The 18,975-nt window shown below is 44.1% G+C and overlaps 1 protein-coding gene across 1 annotated transcript in view; it reads right to left on the bottom strand.

Annotated features, from left to right (window-relative positions):
• Nucleotides 1-18,975, bottom strand: part of dpp10 (dipeptidyl peptidase like 10) — a 251,431-nt gene that overhangs the window by 171,864 nt on the left and 60,592 nt on the right. The window lies entirely within an intron of this gene.

The following is an 18,975-nucleotide window of genomic DNA, read 5'->3' as shown; positions in this document are numbered from 1 at the left end:
TCCTGAAGGGTGGGGGAGGAGCTCCGAAGAGAAGCTAATTTCAAATCATGCTAGCTCTCTCACATCGTACAGTATAGCTTTAAGGCTAGCTTTCAGTATAGCTTTAAGAAATGCTGAATTTCAGCATTCCCTTAATTTAATTCCCTTAAACTCGTTGGAGATTCTAGAAAAAAAAGACTAAATATGCAAACATGTTATGTGCAAACTCACAACTGCACGCAGGCATATGGAATGGATGTTGTTATTCTGTGGCTCAATCAATTTCACCTGACCAGCTGTTCTGACTATCTCCAAGGTCAGGGGATATTCATCTTCTTTTTTTTGTTTAATGTTTTTATTAACAATATGTCACGGATATGTTTAATGGATTTGCCTTCTATGGATTTTTTGTGGAAAGGGGTGGGTCTAGGCTATATTCTCGCCTTTCTCCTCTGTTAAGCACATTGTATTGCCTTTGGGCCGATACTAAGTTAACTGCGCCCATTCCTTTTGTTCTGCCGCGGCACTCCAAATAATTAATTCCGTTCCAATGTTCGTCCAATCCACTCCAAAAGTGGACCTGCAATGAGTTTAAATCCAACTCTAACAAACAAATTATTCAGTTTTAAATTTTGTAGAATATTTAACATTCCCAGTCTTAGAAACCTTTCATACCGGGCATGTTAAATAACGCCCCGCCACTCGTACCACACTTGTAAAATGCCATCATCATTTTTTTGGTATGGGTTATTTCATACATCATCACAACCAATATTTTGAATTTATCAAATAAATTACAGATAAATAATACTGAAATAATTCATGAACTGGCAACACAGGCAAAAAACAACCTCAAATTCTGAAAGTAGGAATATGGAGAATCGCATATCGGAATGGTAGCATGTAACCTTGATCGTCCTTTTTGGACCTTATGTAGGCAATGCTACACAAAGAAGATGTGCACTTACTGTTTCGAAAGAATACGGTGTGCCGTGCTATTCGCAAGGTTGTAGCTACGCTCAATATATTGCTAAATATGTTTGAGGTGTTTCCTAGATTTTTGCCCACTCAAACTGTCAACTTTATACACTTTCAGGAAAAGAGAACCTCCGCCTCCTTGAGAGAGTGGTAGAGTGGAGGTAGCGCATCAGTCTTGAATTTCTGCGTGCAGGGTTCGTCTCCCAAGTGATTCCTATTTATGAGTAGTTTAAAAGTCCCAATTCTTATACTTATTCACTAAAGGATATGGAATTATATTTTTGGGCTTATTTCGAACTTGAACCCATGTTCTCAAGGCCGTGCTGGCACCACATCTAGATGGGGATAAAGGGCACGATAATGGACAGGCAAGATTTGACCCCGGTCGCTGGTGTTCGGGTATTATAGTAATCGACTACGCCACCGCCGCTACCTCTCAAACATATGCTATAAATTCTTACATAGGGTGTATTTAAAGTGAATTCCCTAAATTATAGAATAAATGACGTTGCTTTTGCATTTTGAAATCATCATCACTCTATTGGGATTAATGGCGAACAATTCTTTGGGTATTCTCAAGCGTCTTTGGGTACCGAGAAAAGCGCTATATAAAACCTATGTATTATTATTATTATTATTAATTCTGTATTTGCCAAAGTAATTTTTTAGACAATATGCCAAATCTTTTCACTGACAAATTAACACGATCAGCTGTTTTTTGCCTGTGTTGCCTGTGTTGCACATAATGTTATCTGATATGACTTTCTGTTCCTCTTGTGAAATATAATGCTCTTGATCTATCCATGTTGTAAAGTGGACCAAAATGTCATGATAAACGCCCCTTTTATGGGAACGCGCATTAAAAGTAATTCGGAAAAACTTGCTTGATAAATCACTCGTAAGTGAGCTTCGTGCTACCATTTATCTCTGATTGTGAGTTTCATATTTGTCAATCCAGGTTATTAAAAGAAAGACTGGGTATGTTCAGCGCCATTCGTAGTATACCCCACTGGCACTGGTCTCCTCTGGCCAGACAAACACCACCTCTCAAGCAGAAGACGTTAATGCCCCGTTTACACCATCCCGCTGATGGCCGCTAATGGCCGATGGACCACCGATGTGGAAGTCGGGGTGATTCGTGTGACATCGGGATAAAAATGGATGATCGGGTCAATTTATCGGGGTAGCATTTACACATACCCGATGTTATAACGATAACATAACGATTTATGCCAGGGAAGACACCCGAAGTGCGTTTGGCGTCATTTGGCGTCATTTCGGGAGAAGGCAAAGGGGAGACTGGTTTAGACTGATTTATTTATATATTTATTTATATTACAATAGCGATTTTATAATAATAGAACGCCGGTTCTAAATGGGCGAAGTACCCTGTAATTATAAAAGTAGGACATCCATCCATCACCCCCTATTTATACCCAAGTGGCAGATTGAGGGTCTTCCTTAACACAATCTGGTCACTCACAATAGTTATTTGTCTAGGGTTCTCGAGGGTCTTTCGTGTGTTGAGGTTGCCGATATAAAGACGATAAAACACGATACAGCGCGGAAGATTAACGAATATAGCCGATGTCCCAGTAAAATTCCCGAACGATTTGCGATGTCTTACGTTATACTCCCGTTCTATTCCCGATTATAGCCGATTAGCCCATAGCAACACCTGGTAACCGATTCTACCCCGATAGACCCAAAATTAACAAACATGTTCGTTCTTTGCCGATGTTGCCCGATCATTGAGCATTTCTTCCCGTTTCTTCCCATTGTCTAACGATGTTCCCGGGAAGAGTAACGGTGTTTCCCGATGCAACCACGCTATTTGCCGATGTTATAACGATAGCTGCTGATTTAGCCATCGGGCACCATCGGGGCCCACTATCGGGTAGGTGTAAACAGGGCATAAAACATGAACTCCTCTTCGCTGCCCTCCACAAGACGGACGGTTTGTTTTGCCCCAGAACTGTCGGACGGGTTTCATCTTGCGCTGAATTAATCTTGTTTTCCAGCGTTTTCCCCCCTTTGCGCTAATGGGATCCTCCACACTGAGTGAATAGGAAGAAGGGTCTGTCTTGTGGACTGTGGGAGCATGGGGAGGGGCTCAGCTCGCTGGTGAAGGATGATTCTGGATGGATGGCGGTGGATGAGTGTCTTCAGATGAGGAGCCAGTCGTCAGTCAGCGACTCAATCACGTAAAGTGATTGAGATTTACAAGAACCGTCATGTGGGATCAAATAGCATCAGTGTGCATCCGGCCACCAAGGACACACGCACACATTCTCTTTACCCACGCATAGACACACAATTATTTTAATCATTCTTTATTTAGTAATCATTTGCGAACATGCTTCATTGCACTGTTGCACACGAAGACACAAACACAGGCTTACACACAACAAACTCACGCATGCACACAAGCTCAAAGGAACGCATAAACAAAAACACACACACACACTTCCATATTTGCTTAAACACACACATCTCACGTGCACCCATTCGCTACCTTTTCCCAATATAATTTGTTTGCGCACACAAAATACAAGCTGACTTTAAAATAAAAGCACTCGGTAGCGATGATGCAACAGACCCGTTAGGTCTGTGTTGAGATGTATAACAGGCGGTGTTGGTTCATTTGACCCTCATTAACCCTGAGCTTGCATTGTGAATGGAAGGAGTGGTTCTGGTAAAGTCAGACAGGGTACTGTGTTAATTTACCTGTGCTGGTTAATTAGGGAAGGCAGACTAAGGTTCAACAAGAATATTCTGCTAACACGGCAAGCATGACAGACCGTAGGCCATGATTAGTAACAGCTCATGTGTTGTGTGCCTGTGTGTGTGTGTACATTTATTCTGTGCATTGATGTGCTTCAATTCGAGAGAGAGAGAGAGAGAGAGAGAGAGAGAGAGAGAGAGAGAGAGAGAGAGAGAGAGAGAGAGAGAGAGAGAGAGAGAGAAATTAAACTTACTCAAATGGTTGTAACAAATCACTTGCATTTATAAAACAATTACATTGAACAACAGATTTTTTCAACAGAGCCTTTGACACACCCTCTCAATCTTCTCCGCCAGTGATACCACACACCATTTAACCTGTGTCCATCCAATTGTAACCCTCATTGTCATGGTGATATGCAATCACTCAAACCCTGCTCCAGCAGACGCTTTACCGATTGTTGATGCTCACATTATGAAATCATATCCTGCCAGCCACCATTACTAGCTAAAGGTATCTGCATGATTACATGTAGATATGATAACCGTCAAAACAGTTGTATCGCCAACACTGTGATGTCGTATAGAGATAACACAGATGATAAATGTAAACTGGTGCGATGGCCTGGTGGGCAATAATTCTATCTCCAACTTGATGGCAAGTCTCTCTATGGCGGACCTGGAACCCATGCAGAAAGGATATTGACAAAGTGCTTATGGATTAGCCTCATTAGCAACCTATGTTCTGTGCGTTGCTATCGACGATGGCTGGTTGACTCGAGCAGAAGCAGAAGCAGAAGGTGTGACGAGGGGTGCCACTCCCCGGACGGCAATTCAAATGTAACCCTGGGATACGGACCTTGTGGAAACTTCCTAAATTTATCCACGCCACTCACCCACCACCGGCTGACTTTGACCTCATGAGGAACCAACCGACCTTGTGAGGAACACCACAGCCTTCAGGAGAAATAGCGCAGCTCTGCGTTTGTAGCATGTTTTACAAAGCGGGCTGTATCAACAGCATCACACTCTTCTGTTACTTTTATGTTCATGTTTTAACATTTTCCCAGTTTTTTTGATTCAATGCCGGTTTTTAACGTAGAATTTAAAGCCTCTTTAAACACCTGCCATAAATACAGCCAACAAACCTTGTGACCCAGCCGGAGTCCAAATGTGGATATAAATTAGGCTGTTGTGCATTCCGAGGCAATGGATAACATCCAAACGCTAAAAGTTTCAAATAAACTTTAATGACTGCTTTATATTTCCTGGCTAAAGACTCATCATTATGAACTGAAATACTTAACAAAAGAATGCGGGGCAACGGGGAAAAGGAATGAGATTACACTTTGAATGAAACACAAATGAACGATTTCTAAACTAAATAAAAGGGACCATATAATTGCTCACGTTCTGCATCTACCGGGGGACTTCCTCGGAGACAAGGCAATGCCAAAAACATCCCGGCAGCAGAAGATTGCTTCGACTTTTTCCCCATTACCTCAACAACAATAACAGGAGCAACAGGATCCACCAAGGCAATATCCCCCATCTGCCATATTCATATATATGCATATCTGTGAGAGCGACTGGGCTAGGGGAGTTAAAGGGAGTTGAGGGTGGGGATGAAGGGAGTGCAGGGGAATAAAGATTTCCCCCTCCAAACGCATGTGTTTTGGCGTATGGAATGGCTTTGCAGGGCCATGTGAAATATGAAGGCTGTCAGCGGTGCAGACAGAACCCTTTATTCTGCGGGCGGTTGTGTGATGGAGAGCTGCAGTGGGTTTGACACCATGCTAAACTCCCCCCTCCACTGTGCCATGCAGCCCCCATAACGCCGCAGACCACGGCGGGGGGGGGCCTGACCCGGGCCGCCGATGCCATCGCTGTGCGAGCAAACAACATATTTCCCAGTCATATTTTCACCCTGGCCCGGCGTTTGTTATTATTATGAGACCCCGTGGAGCCGTGGTCTGTGGGAGGCCATGGTTTCTGTTTCAGTCGGGAGGGCCGGCTGATTGGTCAGAGTATTTATGACTTTATTGCTCCTGAAGGGTACAGAGGGCTGTGCTGCAGAGCTTGCTGCTGCTGCTGCCCAGCGCCACCAGAAAGCTGCTGTTCGATTTTGGGAAACTTTTTGTGGTTCTCCCGCCACATTGTGTATCCTGATTCACCTGCTTCGTCAATTTCATTTTTGTAACACCAAACTTTTATCCGGTTGTTACGTGGCCCATGCTTTGGCCCATGCTGGGCGCCCCCTGAATATTTGATGCACTAAGAAAAAAAGACAATACATTTCGGGGCAAATATATATTTTGAAGACATAAAACTACCCCCGAAAAGATCCCCTGCTGCAAAGCACTCATGATCCAAGACCCACTGTTTGAAAACCACTGTCCGAAGACCCACTGTTTAAGGACCAATGTCCTAAGACCCGCTGCCCACAGAACTGTCCATTCATTGCACCACACTCCATCCAGACTTGCATTTCAGTAAGGCTAGAGCTTTTATCCAAAGTGACTGAGGGTGAGAACTGTGAAAGGATCACAAAATTGTGTCAACAACGCTCAACCTCCTCACCATTGGCCAGCCGCAATATTCAGTCAAGCAGCGTTTGTGTAAAACAGGTATATAGTCTATAATAACCGATTCATGTTAACTGAGTTTAGAAGCTTACATAGCCGTAACTACGTTTTCTCGAACACATGGACAATTCAATAAGTCCCAAGGGTAAGAAGGGGGGATTTGTTATGGATTGGAAAAGCAGCATTCATTTCTGAATGAAAATGATCAGTTCCTGAATGCAATGGACTGCCACCTAGGGTCGAAGCAATGCTAAACCCACAGTTCGATCCAGAGCTAACCACTGTGCTCATGATCAGGACAATTAACATTCAGTACCTAGTTCTAAATGGGGGCAATTCAGTCCAAGTCTGTCAGCATGTGCAGTGACGCGTGAACACTGAATCAAAACTTCTGGATTAGTTTATTTGTGGGCACTATTTGAGAGAGCTACCTACTTGGCAAAAGTAGAGATTCAGTAAAGATACAGCTATGGGAGCTTATCAACACTCGTTTGGAATATGGATGATCAATGACTCGCCAACTGCCCTATTACATCATGAGAGGGGGTGAGTTAAACATAAATCATGGCTGATTTACAACTTAACATATACAACAATGTATAAATTTACTGGCCAAATCCTCTTAAACTAAACTGTATTCTTGACTGAGCCTTATTATACTTTGATCAAAAACAACACAATCAAAGGTTGGCAAAGCAACAGCACAGCTATACCCTTTATATACTCAGGTCAGGAGGTGAGGGTTTACTATAGGTCAGTCCACAGCATCACCCTGGTACCACTGGATGTTCTACTCACTCTCTCTCTTCTCATACTTTTTTTTATACAAAGCTCTCTGTTTGACAAATCCTATCGAAACAGACTGAATAAGATCTCAATCTCGATCTGTAGAAATCACTCGCAGCTGCCCACTGAAAATAATTATGCGCTACCGCTTGGCCGGCAGCATGGTGTTCATCTATAGTGCTGATAGCACGGTGGATAGCTGCTATTGTTTCCTGGAAACCTCCCAGTGTCCACAGGGGTTGAGCAACAGGACACTGAGCTGAGAGCCCATCCAGATAAACCCTTCCCATGGACGTAGACAGATGGCCAGCCGGCAGAGAGCACAGACAGTTTATCATAGTATCGCCCATTCCCAGCTTGAGATCATCCCTCCATTAGGTAAAAGGACATGGTTCAAATTAAGGCAAGGGGACATGCATTTATCACAGTGGAGAGATCGGAGAGGGCAGAGGAGACGAACCTAAGTGATATGAGAGAGGGGGACTGGGTTTGGTAATGGATAAGGATAAAGCGGCTGCTGTGGGATTCCTGGAGCCGGTGGATTTCTCTGTGGTTGAACCACTCTGGTCACACCAAGGGTTTCTAGTACATGAACGGGAGTAGTTTTGTCCCGCGCTGTTCCCGTTTTGTTTTTTTCTTTCCCCCCTGCATCTCTGCCCACTCAAGTCCGCCCCGGCAACGGGGTACATGTACTTTATTGGTCAACAAGTGAAAATGCAAGCGTTAAAAAGCTCTCTTTAATCCGTACAGCACAGTAATCCCAAAGACGACGTGTCAATAAATGTAAGCGTTTGAAAAACGATGGCAAAACCGGCTAACCCAATGAAGCTGACATCGGGTACACAATCCTCGGGCTGAGGCTTGCAGGTCTCTGAGACGGCAGAGGGAGGGTTATTGTAATTTTGAAATAATCTTAATTATAACTATAAAATCATAATGTCTATAATCGTATAGACACTAATACAGTTTTAACATTTAAAAAAATTCACTCTTCTGTTTTCCAAATTATTTTTTGCCCCAAATCAAATGTTTCATGGTCACGACTACCTTGACTACGATTTACTTTGTTCCAGGTTTAAAACTATTTTTATAACGATTTTATGAAAAGTGTCCGTTGAAAATGAATGGGAAATTTACTTCCGGAACCAGAGCTGAGAAATTCAGCGCTGGTGCTTGCATGCTCCTTCAATGTCTTGTTCAACACAGTCCATTCTAAATAATATAAGCCTGTGGTTTGTTTGTAGCTATAGGAGTTACATGAAAATACATAAAGATGGGAATCGGCATCAGATACAACAGTACCTACTGCCAGGTAAGGTAGGTTAACATTAAAACTGTTTCTACATGTTTGAACAGTATATACCTCTTAGCTAGCCGGTCTCAGTAAGTTTTAGTCACTGATTCGAGCAGGGATACCTTTGGTCTTACTCTGCTTGTGTCCAACCATATAACCTGGTTAGCTTGATTTAGATTTATTTTTTGTGCGTGTGTGTGTGTGTGTGTGTGTGTGTGTGTGTGTGTGTGTGTGTGTGTGTGTGTGTGTGTGTGTGTGTGTGTGTGTGTGTGTGTGTGTGTGTGCGTGCGTGCGCGTGTGCGCGTGCGCATGTGTGTCAGTGCGTGCCAGACCGGCACTAAATAAATGGCTTCCGACATTCGATTCTTCAGCACGGCACGAACGTTCCTGTCCTATCAGGAAGATGGCTTTCATTGCTAATGTATGAGGCAGACGGAGCGCAATGGCAGCTTCGTACTGCACACTGGGGCTCTTTTGTTAAAAAATAGATCCCTTAATTACAGCCACTGTCTGGCCAGCCCACCGATCAAGACAAACAGCTTCTGGGCTACTGTTGTTTAGACCGCTACCCGACCCAAGCTGGCTCTGCAGAACTTCTTCTTAGGCTATAAATCATAAAGGGTCAGCCATATGCTTGGAGGAAATATTTTGCCCTCCCTGCAAGAATAACATAAAACATGCATAGCTTTCTCTCAATATTTTAGAAGTGAGGTGGCAGCAGTTTGTATCTAAAAAGAGTGTGTGTGTGTGTGTGTGTGTGTGTGTGTGTGTGTGTGTGTGTGTGTGTGTGTGTGTGTGTGTGTGTGTGTGTGTGTGTGTGTGTGTGTGTGGATAGCCTGTTTGTGAAAGGGAAGCCGCTTGTAACTAAAGGACCACATCACTGTGTGTGTAGGTGTCTGCCTGCGTACGTTCAAAAGTGTGCAAAAGCTGTACATGCATGTATGTGTGTTCATGCATGTTCAGCATGTGTATGGTTTGTGTGCTTTTTTCAGTTTATCAGTTTGTCAGAGTATGCAGCCACATGACCCTTTATGTATTATGTATGTGTGAGTGCAGTGATGTTACCGTGAGTACCATGTATCTTGCAGACCACAAGAGACCGGCCAAAACGTTTATGCTTACCTCAACAAAGTCACAAAACACGTGGTGAAGTCACTCAAGCTCAACCCCCCCAGCACCCACACAGACACAGCAGTGTGCTGCATTCACATCAAGTGGGACCAAACCTAATTACCATCCTCCCTGATGGAGGACAATGCGTTCTTGTCAAGCCCTTAGAGTGGGAAATACGGGAACTTTGTGACAGCCAACAGACCTCTGAGCAATTGGAAATAGAAACGCAGAAGCACAGAAATCGTCTTTGCCGTCTGTTAATCTGTCTAAGTATCTGTGTATCTACGCATCTGTCTGCTTTCTGTCCATCCATGGATACATCTAGATATAAATCTACATCGATTCATTCATTCATCCCGTCCATCCATCTTAGCTTCATTCATCTATCTTCCCAACGTGACATGAACACAGCACCAGGCAGCAGCAGCTGAACTGAAGGAGTTTCATCAGGAGGATAAATACACTGAACTCCACCAGGCCTCTCTCACCTCCCTCCACCTTGGCTTTGTATTCCAGGCTAGCTTATTGAATGAATAATGTCCAGTCCCAGGAACACAAACTAGGAAATCAATATCAATTTTAGCTCCATGCCAACATAATACAGTTGTATGGCCCAATGCAGTGACCCCTCGCAGGCCTTAGTCAACAATGATCTATGACAATCGGAAAAAAGAGGGGGGGGGGGGGGGGGCAGAGAGTCGGTTCACCCTCTGTTGTTCTGAGTCCAGGTCTCTCACCTTGGGGCTCCAGGGAATTTAATAATAAGGTAATGGTGGAGTTCACTTCATTCCACTCTGCGCTGTTTTTTCTGTTTATTCTTAAAAGTAGGAATTATTGTACGTGGGGGGGGGGGCAGAGTATTTGCATAATTTGCATACTTCGTGAGGTTAGCATCAAGCAGGTTAGAGACGGAATAGTTGGAGGGCAGCAGCGAGGAGCGGGAAAGCGGAGCGGTCCGCTACAGGATAGCGCCAACGCAAGGCCGGGCTTTAACGCTCCATTCAAGGAAAACCTTGGCAATGCCGAGGCTGAGCGTTCGGAATTTGAGCATGGAACTCACTGCCTTACCCTGACTGCTCCTGACGAGCCGGCTGTTTCCTCACATGTTCGACACTGCCTTGAGTGGTATCGATGTGTGTATGAACGGGGGAATATGAGGCACTAATGGTGAAATGCTCTGGGTGGCCACATATGGCCAAGTGCCACATACATGCAGTCAATGCAGTCATAACATTTACGTTCAACAACTGTCTCACTCTATCAGACGGGCACGCATAGCACACTCGCTCACAAAAACACACTGTAGTGTACACCCACACTCATGTATGCACACACCTATATCCCCACACAGACACAAACACACACACACACACACACACACACGCACACAAAGGCAAACACACAAATATGTACGGTGGAAGAGACATGCAAAGGTAAACTGTCAAGCAACCAATCACCTTGAAAGGGGCTTTCTACAAACACAATGCGAACACAGCCCTGCCGTACTCCAACATTACGCATAATTCCAGAGGAGCAGGGTAAGGATTGGTCATGCTTGGATGCTATCTCTATCTTCCAGGGAGCATCAAAGCTGATTGGATCTCACAGCAGTCCTTTAAAACAGCCTATCTTACACATCGGAGGAAGGAAGGAATCTGAATTGAGACTCGTACACATCCTTGATGGAGTATGCAACTGTAAAAGATAAGAGATCTGTTCTGGATCAATCCAGATAAGGCATTGGATGGCCTTATCTCTGCAGACAAGATTCTTTCTGCTCATGTGCCCTACATATGCAACACTAGCATACTCACAAATAATCTCTCTCTTGCTGACTAAAGTTAACTCGGGCTGTCTCTCTTTCTATCGGCTTCCGTTTGAGAATCCCTCTCTCTGTGTTATTTATTTATTACCTATATGGAAAACCCAACAGGCTTGAGCACAGGGACACATATATACCAAAACTCAAACACAGATAACACACACACACACACACACACACACACACACACACACACACACACACACACACACACACACAGAGCACCCTGCCAGATGGACGATATTGGATGACCATCAATCAAAATTTACAGTTTATGTACCATTGGAAAAGGTCAGGGTGGGCCGCCATTTTGTGGTGGCAGCGGCAGCATTCGTTGAAGTCCTTCCCCTCCAATGCATTTTAATCAACCCGGCTGGCCAATCAATAAGCTAGTTCATGCAATCCACACTAACGTACATTAACCATCACAACCGTCCACCGTCCACATTGGCCACTGCGCCACAGAGAAAACATTCCCACACTAACATGTCAACCACCATAGCCACTGCGCCACAAAGAATACATTCCCACACTAACATGTCATCCACTATAGCCACTGCGCAACATAAATTACATTCCCATACTAACATGTCATCAAACATAGCCACTTCACCACAGAGAATACATCCCCACACTCAAATGTCATCCACCATAGCGCCACAGAGAATACATCCCCACACTAACAGGTCATCCAACATGGCCACTCTGCCAAAGAGAATACATCCCCACATTAACATGTCATACACCATGACCAAAGCGCCACATATTATAAATCCCCACACTAACATGTCATCCACCATTGGCCACTGTGCCACAGAGAAAACTTCCCCCTACTCTGTTGGCTGTAGGACAATTTCTGAACAAACTTATAAGGATGGGAGGGGGGAAATCGGTTGTGGTGGGGAGAACCACAACCGGTTTAATGAAATATGTTGCATGTCGCTGCAACTCTGCAGCACCCCATCCTATGAATAGTTTTAAAATACGATTCTTTATCTATCAGGAACAGCGTCAGGTTTAAAAAAGAATGTACAGAAGGAAGAATGATGTTTACATTTTAAGCCACTGGAATAATTCAATGTTTTTCAGGGATACAACCTTCTTATTTTTCAATTCTCAAGGTGTTGAAAATCTCACAAAGCATGTGACAACACATGAAGAATAGATTTTTGAAACCATCAACCGCAGCATCGTCCTTCGTGATCAATTCAATGCATGGTATATACGTAAGGGATAATGCCCGACGAGGTGTCCATTATCAGGAATTAATGGACGACGTGGAGGCGTGAACCGTCCGATGCGAAGCGGAGGACGGTTGCCTCCGCGAAGTACGTTAATTCCTGATAATGGACACCTCGAAGGGCATTATCCCGCTTATACCATGGTCACTTACCAACGGTGACCAAATTAAGACCATTAATTTATATTTTCATGCGTTTTACAATCTGAATATAAAGTTGTCCACAAAACATACATTTGTTTCCCTGGTTACGCCTGAGGGTCCGACTAATACCCGGAACCACCATTATGGTGCGGCCACACCAACCGCGTTACTCGCGTTGGACAACGCGAGTAACGCGCCTAACCTGACGCTTGACCAGTGTGTGGTGGTTCAACGCTTCCAACGCGTCAACGCGCCAACGCAGCTAGATGAGTCCATGTCCATGCAAGTGAACGGAGCGTTCCCTCTTCGTCATAACTATCAAACCAAACATCCTTCACATTCACTGAGCGAACATTATGAAAGTAAAATGCACATTTCTCGCTAAAAATGTTTCCATAAACGCATTTAATGGCGTAACTATGTAACTATTTCCACCCAGAATAAAGAAAAATGTCGGCCGTGGCTGCGCTGGAGTCCGAGGTAGGAAACCCAAACGCCGCCGTGTTTGGGTGATAGAGTTTAGATCAGGTTAGATTAAATAATCTCGGATATAAATAACAATAATCGGGTTAAATAACTTCACATGGTGTGTCTGGTGTGTTTCCAGCATTCGCAGTGTTGATCAGCAGAGAAGCAGTCCGCCAAGACGTTGAGGTTGCTTAGCAACCAGAGACTCTGTCCATGCAAGTGAACGGAGCGTTCCCTCTTCGTCATAACTATCAAACCAAACATCCTTCACATTCACAGAGCGAACATTATGAAAGTAAAATGCACATTTCTCGCTAGAAATGTTTCCATAAACGCATTTAATGGCGTAACTATGTTACTATTTCCACCCAGAAAAAAGAAAGATGTCGGCCGTATGCTTCTGTGCAAGCTCACTACTCTCTGCCAGTGACGTCGGGTCAAGCTCCACGCTGATTGGCTACCGCGGCTAAGCGTCACGCGTTGGAGCGTTGAAAGTTCAATTTTCTGAACTCCGGGCGTTGGTGCGTTGGGCGCGTTACTGCGTTTACGTGCGTAATTACGTGCAACTTCCGCGCCTAACGCCCCCAACGCAACGCTTCAACGCTTCAACGCGTGTACCGCGCCTAAACCAATGGTTCCCTATGCAAAAATGCCGATTTTCAACGCCCCTTACGCGAGCAACGCGGTTGGTGTGGCCGTACCATTACACGCCCGTTGGGTTCTCATGCAACGGAAACGTTGTTCACTCCTCCAGTAATTAGGACGGACCATAGCTACGACTTTAGAACGGGAGGTAGCGGGAGGTATTATATGCCGCTTTTCCACTGCATGGTACCAGCTCGACAGGACTCGACTCGACTCGACTCAGCTCGCATTTTTTGCGTTTCCACCGCGTAAACATGGTGGCTGCTTTTTCTAGTACCGCCTCGCTCTAGGTTCCAAGCGGCTGAGCCGATGCTAAAAGGTGACGTCGGCAGACGGCCGGCCACTGATTGGCCAGAGAGTGTGACGAAGTCACGAGAGCGACATGGCAACCATGCTGGTAACAGCCATAGCAGCGCCGCAGCCAACATATTCCACTTCTTCAACTTCTTCAACATGCCAGCTAATAATAGTAATGGTATCAATGTCCTCCATTGTTGTTATGTGGGTTCTCTCCATGTGTGGGTTGCGTAAGTGTTGTTTGCGTCGCGTACAAAAATACGTCAGGGCCCTTTCGCGCAGCCGACCCCGCCCACGTCCAGGAGGTACTATTTGCGGTGGAAAACGACCCGTGCAGCTGCCGTGTCGAGTCGTGTCGAGTCGTGTCGAGTCGTGTCGAGTCGAGTCGAGTCGAGCTACATGTGCGGTGGAAAAGCGGCAATAGTCCGCTGAGCTTTGTTTTGTTTCCCGTTGCTATGGTTACTACTATTTTAGAGACGATATGCCAGCTAGCGCATTAATTGAGAACGGTAAACAGACAATTTGACGGAACTACTTGTCCAGGTGTCCGTATTTAAGCAATAGATCACGCCAGGCTGTGGTATGTGCTCATTATACCACTGTTAAGGGGCGTTGTCCGGCCCCGACGCGCAGCGGAGGGCCGGCGACCCCCTTCACAGTGGTATAATGAGCACATGCCACTGACTGAAGTGATCTATTGCTTTTATACAACGGTTACTATTATGGCGAAACGAAAGTCATAGACACACTACATTTAAAAAGAAACCAAGAAAGTCAAAATAGCCGTTTAATTAAAGAATACAAAAAAGTAGTCCCTCCTGGCTGCCGCTATGCATCGACGGTCGCTATGCAACACACTTTAGCGTCCCTCCGAGAGAAGGCTCCGATAGAGCGGTTCGCCGGCAATTTATCCTATGGAGCAGTTCACTCGCCGTGTGCCTAAGCTTTCGTTAGTCTCTCCATCGCCTTGCTCACTCCCGGAGTAACAACATTTACACGCTCTCCATCATCCAACATATGTTTTACTTTGTAACTGTTTCTACTTCCAGGCGCGGAGTGATATGCAAACTTTCACAAAATGATCTGGCGTCATAGCAGTTATGTATACGCTCATTATACAACAGTTGGGAACCAATCAGATCGCTGGATTTAGGTCCCCCGTTGTATAACAGGAGTTAGTTCACACCCTGCATCCAATCAGAATCGAGTATTCCCGCAGACCGTGGTATAAATACAATTAGTGGGATTGCTTTTAGATATTAAGATGAGACGTCTGGATCTTGTCCAAAGTACTACAGTAGTACATACAGTAGTAGGTGACTGCTTCTAACCAGGCTTGAACTCATCTCCTCAAACAAAGTAACTCCTACCTTCATAAATGCGGGCTTCATGTTACTCAGAGTCAACCAGCACTCTAACATCAGTCCCACTGACCTTCACAATATTATCAATTCATGTTTCAACCACCTTCTTGGTATGCAGAAACTGTATTGGGAGACCAGCACCTACATCTCAAAACACAAATCCTCAGATTAGTTCCTCCAGACTGTACCTCACATCTGCTTTTCCCTGAGAATATATCGCTGCCGGGGTAAACAGCGGTAAATTAGGTAAACATCTCCAGCCATCAATCAGCGGTGACTGACAGGTGTAACGAGAGAGAGAGAGGGGGGGGGGGGGGGGGGGTTCTGAGGGCGACCCCGCCACGTGCAGCCTTCCATGGCGTGGGACGGCGAGGTTTGTGCGATGGGACATTCTCCACGTTGATGCCTTTTGACTAATGAATGCACAACCCAAACCAACGGTGCGACGCAGGCGGTCACATGAAACGACAGTGTATGTGTGGATGTATAGATGATATGGAGCACTGCATTTCTGAAACAGTACTATCTGAGAAATTGATGTTGCCTTGAACCCCTTTATAAGAAATGATATGTTGTTGAATTATCTTTAACATCTGCTAAATAGTTGCTTTGCTCTTCTCTTGACTCATTGATAATGATAATGTGCCGAGTTTACTTATCAATCTTCTTTTTCTGATATACGTAATTGTCGATCTGCCTTCCAAATGCTGTCCAAGCATTAGTCCTCATGGAGGTTCCTTTGAATGTATGTTCTCAACCGGTTCCACCATTTTTAAAAGGTTCAACTCAAATTGTCTTAATCTCTCAATACTGCTTTTTTATGCTTTTTACACACCACTCCCTATCATTAGCTCTGTCTGTTGACTCCAGTTTGTTTGTTGTGTTTTGCTGCCAATCCACTCGATCCCCATCATCACGTTCCATCAGAGACCATATTCCAAATCATATTCAATAAGTCAATGTACTCAAGAGGCCGTAAAAGTAGTCTTTTCTGTATTTGAAGAACAGCATGTTCTCCTCTCCTAGTTACTGGGCGGCTGACTGTTATACCATTTTCATATTTGTGGGGTAGAATTGGCTATACAGTGTATACATATACATCTATATATATATAAAACAATATAAACAGACGTTTGTGCATTGCACACACAAGCACATGCACACACACACACACACACACACACACACACACACACACACACACACACACACACACACATACACATACACACAATGTTTACCCGGAAAATCAAACCCGGGTCTATCAACCCCTGTCCCGCCAATGGTATGTACCCGTCTCTGTGTCATGACCCAGGGTTTACCTCCACCTTCCAGGGTGGAAGGTGGGCTGCAGCTGACCCTGCCAGGGGGGGGTAGAGGCAGAGATTAGGGGGTTCAGCAGGTCCAACTTCCTGGGCTCCGTGGTGGGCTGAGTCAGCGCACAACAGATGAACCTGGTCCTGCACTGGCTGCTGTTGCCATGGATAATAGGCTGCACGCTCCGAGACCTCCAATGACCGCCGCCCACGTCACTCTATCTTCTGTGTTTGTGTGTGTGTGTGTGTGTGTGTGTGTGTATGTGTATGTGTATGTGTATTCGTATGTGTATGTGTATGTGTGTGTGTGTGTGTATATATTTCTGTGATTTTGCATTCTTTGACCAATCTTTTTGAATGTTCAGTGTGCGCATGTTTGGGAGTGTGAGAGAGATAGAGAACGAGAACCAACATCATTCTTTTTCACTCTGCTCTAAAAAACAGTTTTCAGAGCAATAGAAATCTAAAACCAAATGATGGATTCATTTTGAAGTAGGTCACAAAAAGAGAGAAAAGCGCAGAAGAAAACTTTTTGCAAAGAGAAGAAACTAATCGTAATTCAAAAAAGGACTAAATTAATTCCACGTCACCATGGAGTATTCATGAGCACCAACCGAATGACCTTTGAGGCGAAAGAAGTCCAATAAATGTTTGATATTTAATAAATACCTAAAATTAGAATTGTAAAATTACTTTGGAAGAAAAAGGGGGATTGTTGACTTGCATGTTCACATTCACATGCCAAGCATCAAGCAGACATCCTTGATAGCAACTTCCTGATTCTTGTTGTGTTGTATTGCAAAACGCATTGATGATATACTTTTTGAAATGCATACAATGTTGGAATTTAGTTGGCTCTGTGGTCATTTAAGCATACAAGCTGAAAGAAAGATGAAGAGTTCAAATTTAAAGTAGAAAATGAAATGGAAGAGCACAAAACATAATAATTAGGTTTGCAAATAACACAGCAGGCCTATATGGTTGGTGTCGTCGAACCCACGGTCTAATCCTCGAGACAAAAAAAAAGAGAGGTTGAGAAGGACTTGGATTGAATGATCAAGGCTTTGTGAGGTAATCCCAAAATCTGTGACCTCCTTGACCAATCACAAACTACGGGCCCTTACCGTTCCCCATTAACATTTATATTCCCGCCAACGGTGCCCACAATACATTATATTCAGTAATTCAAGCATTACGTACAAAAGGGTTGCATATTAAACATTTCAGTCACATGAATTACATATTAGTTATATGAAGTGAGGTCTTCCATTCATCGCCTTGTTTATTAACCTGATCTTAAGTCGTCATGACTTACCACATATGTTTAAGAGATGAGCCCTGTAAAAGCAATATCCATTTAACCAGTAAAACATGAATTTGTAATAGTTAACAATACCACTTTATTTGTCTGTGGCATATACAGTCATAATCATAAAGCTGGTAGTGTCTGATTTTAACCGGAGTATGGATTAGTTAACTTAAACTTCTAAGTTGAAGCCTACAGAATAAACATTCTAAAACCATAAGGAGGGGGAACCGCAAGAGGGCCAGCCATCTCTTTGATGGGGCACTTATACGTAAATGAGGTGTCGGGCCTCATCGGAATGCAGGCATTTGCTGTCCAAGGAAGGCCAGGTAATATCAATACAGTGTTTAACATTTGGCTCCATTGAAACAATATTTACCTTATATTCTTTTATACTTTATACTTAAAGGAGAATTTCACCGGTGAAGACATGAATCTGTATTGAAACTGGGTCATATATATGCAGTCGAATAGTAACATACATTTCTAATATAGTGTTTTCTTGACCGAGAAAAGGCAGACAGTGACTTTTTCGGGCATGTGGATTGAAGACGACAACTCCCACAGCGTTCACTCCCTGAGGGACGTAACACAACAGCCAATCAGCGTTCACTCCCTGAGAGACGTAACATAACAGCCAATCAGCGTTCACTCCCTGCAGTACAGAGAGAACTGCAGCATGGAGAAGAAGTTATTGTTAATGTTTGCGGACTCCCGGAGCTCTATATCTAAATAATATAACATGATATAATGTATAGGTATCTATATAATATAATATTATATGTAATATCACGGCAAAAATCTGTGTGCGCTTCCGGATGATATTATGAATTAAAGAATGCGTCAGGTTATTGGACGTCTCTGGTACTTTCACAAAAAGGAAAGACTCGTAGTGGGGGTTATCTCGGCCAGAG

The sequence above is a fragment of the Gadus morhua genome, chromosome 17 (genome assembly GCF_902167405.1).
Source record: "Gadus morhua chromosome 17, gadMor3.0, whole genome shotgun sequence".
Taxonomy (NCBI): Eukaryota; Metazoa; Chordata; class Actinopteri; order Gadiformes; family Gadidae; genus Gadus; species Gadus morhua.
The sequence above is the reverse complement of the archived record's forward strand: the minus strand, read 5'-3'. Positions and strand labels throughout refer to the sequence as shown.